Below are 10,089 nucleotides of genomic sequence, written 5' to 3'. Positions count from 1 at the left end.
TGACTTTAAAGTTTCATTTTTAGGGCCAACTTTACAACAATTCTAAAAGCTAGACTAAAGCTAGGAAAAATAAAATTTACAATTTATCCTTTCTTGACATTATATCTTGACATACCCTTTCATGAATGGACTCTTTATTCTGCTATAACTATGTCAGGTCTTGATCCTTCCAGATATGTCATTAATAATGCATTTTACAAAGCTTTTCTATAAATCCCAACTTTACGCTTTTATTTCATCTTTTGGCTCTCATGCACTTTCATTCATACTACAGTTTTATTTCACCCACGCTCTCCAGCAAATGTACTGAAATGTACTTAAGGTCTTCTATGTTGTGTTACGGCGAACAAAACTACCGCTACACAACACCTAATTTCGTTAAATTTGACACACCAGATCTTTCAATACTCCCTACACGAAAACTCTTTCCTAATGTAGTAAGCGAAAGCTTATATTTGACTTTTAAACGTGTAAACTGGAGAGCCTAACATTAAACACACACACATATATATATATTCCAATACACAGAGATTAAAATTTAATTTCTATGTCATTTTAACTTTACGATATTTCGACACAAAGATTAAACATTTCTACATGAACATGAACTTTTAAATATTTACTCATCACTTTTGAATTCATTTTACATCAACAGTCATAGTTGCTTAATTACAATTTACCAATATTTACACGAAATCTTAACTTTACGTTAACAGATTTTAGTATTCTAATAGTCTTCCGACTAAATTTATTCACAATTTACTTCTCGCAACTTGCGAGTTCTCGAAAAGTATTTAACGCTAGTAGCTTCTCGCAAATTTACTAACATAAAAATCTATGATTACGAACCTTTACAATCAAACTTTCGCTATCTGCGATTTAACTTTTCTAAACATCTTTAGCAACTTATAACAATATGATATAATTTGAACTTCAAAGAAAAATAAGCAAAGAAATTTTCACTTATCTTTTTCTGTATTCCTGCATTCTGATGTTACAGAACTGTTCAAATGTAGGGAACCTGATGACCTCCAATCTTCTTCTCGAGCTTTGATTTTCCGCTCCGTTTAATTCCACTCTTTTCCTTTTTTTTTCCCTTGTCTAGGAATCTGGGACTCTTGCGGCGGGTTGCGGATTCTGGAATGCCAATTTCCTTTTTTGCTCCGGTGGGGATATCCGTCGTTCAGGGTCTCTGAATCTTCTCTTGGCCCTTCTAACTTGTTGGTCCGGCACGGTTGTGTCTATAGGTCTTTTCTGGCTTTTCGGTCTCCATTCTGGTCCTCCTTGGGCCTCCCTTGTAGTTGTTGATGCTGGAAACTGTGCTTTACGTCTAGTTTTCATTCGTCGTTGAATTTTCTCCTTTCCTGGACCCTTGTCAGCAGGTCTTTCTCTTGTGGTCGATGGTACTCTAGTTTTTACAGAATCCTCGGTTCTGACTCGTTGATCTGTCGGTGCCAACTTCCTCCTTTTTTTGTGCGCTTGTAGCATTACTGGAATGGATTTCCCTGGTCGATGTTTGCTCGCTCTGCTTTCTTTTTTGTGTTGGGGAACTCCAGCTGTGCTCTTGAGCTGGCTGGCTTCTCTCCTTACTTCCAGGATCCTGTAATAAATCCTGCAATATTTTAAAGTCCGTGCAGCTGTAATAAGGTTTTAACTGATCGATATTCGCAACCAATTGTTGGCCATTTTCGACCTTTAAATAAAACGTGGCTTCTCTTATTCTTTCCACCATGTACGGCCCTTCAAACCTGGGCTCAAACTTCGCAACTCTGTTTTCTGGTGCCGATGATAACGAATATTTCAACTTAAGAACTTTCTGTCCCACTTTATATTCAAATTCCCTCCTATTTCTATCGTAATAAACTTTTTTGTTTTTGTCTTGCTATATCAGATATGCTTCGCCTATAATTTTTTGTATGTCTTTTAACTTGAATTCTTCTTGTCTCTGTTGTACAAAGAACAGCTTATCCAAAGGCGTTATGATTTTTCTTCCTAAAAATAACTCCGTATGGGTCTTCTGCGTAGTGTCTTGCTTTGCGGTTCTCAAGGCAAAACCTAACTCATTGGCACAGCTGTCCCAGCGGTCATTAAAATTTTTCACATATCCCCTGATAATTTTTACAATATTCTTATTTACGCGTTCCGCTATATTCGACTGCGGTCTATATGGTACCATTTTTAGATGGCGTATGCCAAGTCCTGTGCACAAATTTTTAAATATACTACTAATAAACTGTTTTCCGTTATCTGATATTACTTTTAGTGGGGCCCCGTATTTTAATATATATTTATTTAAGAACGAATCTGTGACTATTTTAGCTGAAGCTCGTTTAAGAGGGACTATTTCTACCCATTTTGAAAAATGCTCAACGATTGTTAAAAGATATCTGTTTTTATTTATTTTTGTCCTAGGGTAGGGTCCGAGCAAATCTATGCCAACTATTTCATTTGGAAAAGTGGTCTTTATGTTTTTTAAATACCCGGCCGGGCTGTAATTAACATCGTTTATTAATTGGCACATATGGCACGACTTAACATACGCCGTAACAACTTTCTGTAACTGCGGAAAATAAACCGCTTCGCGTACCCTCTTTAGTGTTTTTCGTATTCCAAAATGTTCGGCAGATGGTAGATCGTGCAACTCCATTACTTAAACGTAGACTCGCTGGGATTACTGGTCGGTATTCCTGATTTTCATTCGTTACCTTTGTATAAAATAACAATTTGTCGATTATTTCGTAATGCTGTGCCCTAATTGCGAATAGCCGTTAAATCTATATGTTCAAATTTTTCAGGGTCTTCCAGGTATGCGTAAATATCTTTAAATTCAGGGTCCTTTCTCAATTCTTCGACTATTGTTTCACGGGACTCAATAACTCTTGAGGTGAGCATAGCACACTTGATTGTGTTTCCCTCTTCATCAATTTTTATTCGCGAAAGAGCATCGGCTACTAAGTTTTCTTTTCCTGGAGTGTGTTTTATGATTATGTTGAACTCTTGTAATTTTAAAGTCCACCGCATCAAGCGAGGCGATAAATTTTTCCTGAATACAAGCGACCCACTGCCGCATGATCTGAGTAGACCGTTATCGGTGAACTTCCGACGTAGACACGAAACTTCTGAACTGCTAATAACACAGCGAACGTTTCTCGCTCCGTAGCGGAATAGTTCCTCTGAGTAACATTCAAGGTTTTCGAAAAAAAAAAAAGCTATAGGTTGCCCATTTTGGGAGAGCACCGCTCCAACTGCATAATCGGATGCATCCGCTGAAATTTCTAGACCTTGCTCGCCTTCTGGGAATTTAAGGACTGGGGCATTGATTAGGGCATTCTTTAGTTGTTCAAACGCGGTGTTCGCCTCGGCTGTCCCGGAAAATCTACTTTTCTTTCTTTTTAGCACTAGAAGAGGCTCAACTATTTTCGCAAAGTCCTTTATGAATAGTCTATAATAGGAACATAAGCCCAAAAATGAAGACAATTCCTTAGCCGTATTTGGGGAAGGATAACTTTTAAATGACTTAATTTTTGAATCATCAGTCTCTATGCCCTTATTAGAGATTTTGTACCCGAGGTATCGCAACTCCTTTGCCGCGAACTTGCATTTTCTTGCATTTATTTTGAAACCGGCCTCGTTAAGTAAGGCAAAAACTTCTTCCAAATGTTTCAAATGTTCCGCTAATGTTTCGATAGTAACTATGATATCGTCAAGATAAATAATTGTACTTTTACCTAAAACTGGCTTCAAGACTATGTCCATAGCTTTTTGGAACGTAGCTGGCGTTCCGCTTAAACCAAAGGGCATTCTTAAAAAGGCATAGACGCCTGATTTTGTTATGAACGCGGTCTTCTGGACATCCTCCGGCTTAACAGCGATTTGGAAAACCCGAAGTGAGGTCTAGGGTTGTCATGAATTTAGTCGAGCGAATTTTTCTAATTATTTCGTCAATTATTGGTAGGGGATACGTGGGATATTTTGTTATACTGTTCAACTTTCGATAATCAACTACAAACCTATACGCGTCCGGGTGTTCAGGCGGTAGTCCGTTCTTTTTTTCTACAAAGGATCACCGGACTTGCGTACGAACTCGTGCTAGGCACGATTATTTTGTTTTCTAGCATTTTTTCAATATGCTTCTCAATAATTTTTTCTTTCGTTTTATCATATCTATAGGGATTCGACCGGACTGGAGGGGCATTCCCAGTGTCTATGGAATGATTAACTACCTGACAAAAACCAAGTTTGTCGTTAAACAAAGAATTAAATTTCCTTACCAGTCCTTCAATCTTCTTTTTCTCTTCGAGCTTCAAATGTTCAAAATGTAATTACGGCATGGAAACTTCATCTTCTTCTACCGGGTCCATGTGCACCTGAAACGTAGAATTCTGAAAATTAAGGTTTGCGCCGGATGCGCGTAAAAAATCGACCCCCAATATAACTCATGTGAGTAAATTTTTCACGACTAAAAATTTAACTTTTAGGACCTCGTTTTTAATCTGAACATGCAGTGCGGTTTTCCCCAAACATACACACTGTTTGCCTTGGGCGGCAATTACTTTCTGTCCCGTGGCTTTAAACAGTCTGTAACGACGAAAATGCTTTTTAAAAAAATTCTCCGATAGGAATGAACATTGTGCCCCTGTGTCCAGGAGTGCAGTGGTTGGTACATTATTTACCAGAATCTGTACCTCCGGCATAGCTAGATTTTGTACCACCACTGTATTTAAACAAATTTCTGAGGGTTTTTCTTTCCCACTCGGTGACCGTTGCCCCTTTTCGATCACCGGTTTGCGTTTAAATTCTGGTTACCTGCCGCCTCTTTTCGCTGATTTTGATATCCACCGCCCTTAGATTTTTCTGCGCTCTTATTCTTGAACACGGTCAAAAAAAAGTTCGCTCTTTACAGGCAAAAGTTTTGTAAAGTTACAGAAATCAAAAAGTTACACAAGAATTTCCTGTAATGGTAACAGGTTGTAAGCTTAACTGTAGCGGTAACAGTTGATTTGCTTGTAGCATTACAGATAATGTTTCAGAAGCCGCGCGGAAGAATCACGTGACTGACTGAAAATTAGCCAATCAGGAGAAAAGTGTTTGAAAGCTAGTTGCAGAAAAAAACATGGCTGAATGCATGTTGCTTGTATAGCGCAGGTAAGTAAGAAAATGTTTACAATTACTGCTTGAAATATTTTTTGTTCATTTTATGCAGATTATTCTCATGCACTTTGCACTGTTATATGGAGTGAGTAAGTATTTAAACGCTTAAGCTTTGCGATTAATTAATATCAGTGTTCGTAATGTCTAATGAGTTGAAAGAGTGAAAATATTTATTCCAAATGCAGATCTAATAGTAGTATTTTGTCATTGTGCATCCGATAAATTACGCCTTAAATTGCCCGTATTATTATTTAAAACTAATTATTCCAAAATTTAATCACTGTTTGTGGTATTTAATTGAAATGGTAATGTGGTTGTTGAAAACAAAACTAATCATGTTAGCGTTCGTTTGCAATCGTCTGACCAAAGAACGTTTGACATCTTTTTCCCGGCAGGCCTTGCGAGAAACGTTTGTATAAACATTTAGAATTCTGAATGTAATGTATATATGTTTTGCTTACTAGGTTTAGTTTATTCTTTTTCTAGGATTACCTAATTAGTTATACTTGGTTTGTAACTCAGTCTAATATGTTTATGTACGAGTGTGTTATGAAGTAATATTACAAAAACTTGAACAACGCGGTCGAGAATCTCTTTTATTCCTTTAGTGTAATAATATTTTTTTTCCGTGGTATTAATTTCTTACGAAAATATTATAATTCCAAAATGAAGTAATTATATTGATTAAAAATATGTCGTATCATACTTTTCGTAATGTTTTGTTTTACTAACTAGATGCAACTTAATTATTCCATATATTTTAATATACCAATATCAACAGGGGAAAAATGGAAATGACCTAAAATATTTTTCTAACAATTCGTTAAACGAATTATAAAACAAAACTAAAATTTTGTGCATTATTTCCAAAAATATCATTTGATTAATATTTTATAAATGATAACATTTATTATATTGTATATATAACTACCATTGCATACTTATAAGTTTTTAAACATTTAATGTAGAATTTATGTTGATTTTATTTTGCCCAGTTTTAATACAGTTTTTAAGTATGATAGTCTTGTTACTAGGATAGCATGAATCTGCTAATACAAGTTTAATACATTTCTTGACAAATGTTTCTCTTGTTCATGTAATATAATATATAAATCATAAAATAAGTTTTCTTAAAAATAAATTATTATTGTTTACTGGAATTTAAAACAATTCTGTATCTGTATGTTGTATTAAAAATAAATAATAATGAATTTTTAATGAAGCATTGATTTTAGCATTAACAATATAAATATATATATATACACACATGAATAAATGGAAATGCAAGCTACTTTTCCTTACAAAACCACTCATGAATATATACTTCCCTTTAGGCTGATAGCCTTTGCATGCTTTGCCATATTCTATCAATCCAAATGATGCAAATATGCAGAAAATTTTACTTACTTTGAAAGTTAATACCGGAAATAAAATTCAGTGCATTTGTAAACTACATTAGTTCTCTTATAGCTTGGCATTTACTTGCCCAATGATTTACTAGTCCAAACTAATGCAGAATTCAGATATCGTTCAAATAAAAGAAAATTAATAAGATCTGATTTTAGACGTATATATGAAGATTTATTATTTTTAATATTATTTTAAGTCAACCAAATTAATTTCAAATTTAAGTAAGTATTCATGCCTTTCAGTAGCATTATTTTTGAAATCTTAAATTAAATAACTGAATGCAATATTTCTTGTTAATAAAAGAAAAGCAATGTTATGAAAGACTAGCGAAGTGGATTTGCAAGTTCTAATTACGAAAGGTCCCATGCTTTAAGGGATCATTTTTAAAAATACTTAATTAAAAAAATATATTTAACGTAAAAATTCCAAATTTCACCCATGTGGAATATTAATTCTATATATTTTATCTCATTCTTATTTTATTAATTAATTTCATAGCATTTCGTTTGACACTAGTAGTAATTATTAATTAAATTTTATGCAGTTTCTGATCTATGTTTTGATTTTGTTATTAATTACGTTAGTTTACATAAGATTTAAATTATGTAAGGTACAAAAACCTTCTGCATCTATTAATATATGCTGAAGTGAATGAAATTATGCCAGTGAAATTTTTTAAAATCAAAAACAAATTTCTGTGGAAAATTAAAGTTATAAATTCTAAATGCAAACAAGGGAGTGAATTTGAAATTTATCAAATAAGCCAAAGTGTTGGTCATTTTTTCAGTTTTGCAGAAGAATTTTTATACTTTGCAGAATGGGAATATGATGTTTGGTTTTGTTAATATTAATTATTACAACTGAATTATTGCAACTTACATTGCAACACGTAATTTAGCTTAAAATTTATTTGCACTTAATTTTCTAATTTATTTTGATCATGTATATTTCATGTGTCATAAGTCTTTGAAATGAACTTAATTCTCATCCTATTTATTTACACAATTTTTTTAAAGAAGAAAATGTCACATTTGTTTTGCTTAGTTGCACACGAGATACATGTCTTATATATAGAGAGAGGAAGAGGAGTTATGTTTACTTGCAGACTTTTTTCCTCCTTTTATATTATAGTATGAAAATCAAGGGGGAAATTAAGCAATCAATTTAATTTTGAAGGATGTGATTACAATAAGATCATAACCAATCAAAAATATTCATGAATGAAATACTGGTAACTATCATAGTATTATTATTTAAAAGAAACCTACATTCCAATAAGAACGCTTGGTAACATTAACATTTAAGTTATCTGATAAAAGTAATTTCCATTCCTACTTCCCTATACCTTGAATTTCACTCTTAGTATTGCCCACTGCTACTCCCTAGACCTCAAAGCATTTAATGCATCTGAAACTGCAATTTGTGTCTTCTTCTACAGCATGCAAGTTATCACCGTTTAGTTTGTACTGCCACGAGCAATGATCTTCCTTGCATATTCCACCCCACACAGCTTTTCAACCAGTCCCCCTTTTAATGCATTCAGAAAATGGAAACCCAAGATTTTAAAATGGATTTATCAACATAATGATTGTTTTCGTCATACTAACAAAGGCAAACTTTTGCACACTTAGGGCCCCGTTGAATCTTTCTCTTCTAACTGTTGAATATTATGTCAGCCTGATACAAAAAATGTTCTATGATAGTGAAAGCAAATACCAACTGCCATTCACTGTGCAATTTTTCCATATCAGCTGAATTTTCACCCTAGCAAGCATCGGACCACAACCTTCTCTAATTATTTATGTATGATCTGAGGCCTAAGGAGTTGCAAGAACAACAATGAGAATGACAGAAGTTCAAATTATAAAGAAGAAATGAGATAACTTATTAGATGTTGCAATTATGTGTATTCTTATTGAAATAGAGGTTTCTTTTAAATAAATAATATTGTGATAGTAGTAGTTTATCCATGATTACTTTTCATTTGTTATATTCCTACTGCGACTGTGTCCTTTGGAAATTAAATTATTCGTTTAATTTTTCCCTCTTAATTTTCGGAAGATAAAATTAGTAAAAATAAGTGGGAATATGGCATCAAGAGCATTAGATATCCCCATTTTCTTGAAGCTGTTCACTATCATTGTTTCATCAATGATAGGCCATGCACTCAAAATCCACTTGCAAATCAGTTAGTAAGATGAAAATGACCACTATGCGGACAAAAAATTTAGGGTAACTTGTTTTGTGAGCGCCTTAAGGAAGACAAACATTACCTAAATCATTAAAACAATTTCAGAATCCTGTTGCTAAAAGAAAGCTGGGGGGGGGATGTTGTCTGAGTCCCAGTGATTCATTTGGACCAATATGTAATATTGTTTTAGAAATTTAAGGTAATAAATATAATATTTTTCGAATGCTAAAACAGTTCGAGAAATTTATTTAAGTTATGGATTCTGAATATAAGTATACTGTATATTATATTTAATAACTATGGTGGTTTCATTTATGAAAATATTTGAATATTGGCTGTTTTTGTACAATGAACCTTCTCTAAGCTAGCTATACGTGATTCCTGAAAATTTTGATCTTTAAATTATAGTGGGCATCCTAGAGAAGTTATGTTTACTAATTAGTTATTTTATGAGGAATGCTGGTTAAATTTAAAAAGTGATTGACTGAGGTAGCTTGTCGGAATGAGACGGTTCACTGTAATCCAATTTTTTAAAGAATTTAAGCTGTTCTTAATTAATTAAGATATTATAAAGAAATATGATTAAAATTGCTATATAAGCACATGTTTAAAACATCTATTAAAATAATTTTTATAAGCTTTTAAAGAGCATGATTATGATTTTAAAAGAAATGTTTTTTTCTTTATTTAGGAGACATGGTTTACAAAGAGGGGAAAAACCGTTAATTTTTTCCAAGCAGTCGAAACGAATTTTTATGAAATGTTTATTAAATTATATTATTTTATTTTTTAATTAATTCTTTTTTTCAGGTTTTATGTAAAGTTTATGAATTAAGCAATAAATTATTTTATAAGCTTTTAAAGAGCATGATTATGATTTTAAAAGAAATGTTTTTTTCTTTATTTAGGAGACATGGTTTACAAAGAGGGGAAAAACCATTCATTTTTTCCAAGCAGTCGAAACGAATTTTTATGAAATGTTTATTAAATTATATTATGTTATTTTTTAATTAATTCTTTTTTTCAGGTTTTATGTAAAGTTTATGAATTAAGTAATAAATTATTTTTACTTCTGTATTTTAATTAGCATATTATTTGCTTCATAGTGTTTCACAATAAAATTATAAATTCAATAAACTTCTTAGTTAACATGCTGTAATATAGAGAGAGCATAAAGTTTGTTTCTGTTGTCACATGTATTTTTCACAATTTTGTATGCGAATCTCGAAATTCATAATAACTAGGAATACGTTTTAGTATCACTTTCGAAATGGTAAATATTAAGCTTAGATTTATTGCATATTATGTTTGTAAAAATTATAGGTAAAATTAAAATG

General features: G+C 32.6%; 1 long non-coding RNA gene across 1 annotated transcript; it reads left to right on the top strand.

Annotated features, from left to right (window-relative positions):
* The first annotated feature begins 5,106 nt into the window (after positions 1 to 5,106).
* Positions 5,107 to 9,829, top strand: LOC146999362 (uncharacterized). Its single transcript, XR_015042768.1, has 2 exons — positions 5,107 to 5,145; positions 9,444 to 9,829. It is a non-coding gene; the product is annotated as an uncharacterized LOC146999362 (long non-coding RNA).
* The last annotated feature ends 260 nt before the right edge of the window (positions 9,830 to 10,089 follow it).

The sequence above is a fragment of the Stegodyphus dumicola genome, chromosome 1, assembly GCF_044657685.1.
Source record: "Stegodyphus dumicola isolate Sdum_Otavi_A_Nest chromosome 1, ASM4465768v1".
Classification (NCBI taxonomy): domain Eukaryota; kingdom Metazoa; phylum Arthropoda; class Arachnida; order Araneae; family Eresidae; genus Stegodyphus; species Stegodyphus dumicola.
This window is presented reverse-complemented; position numbering and strand designations above follow the sequence as displayed.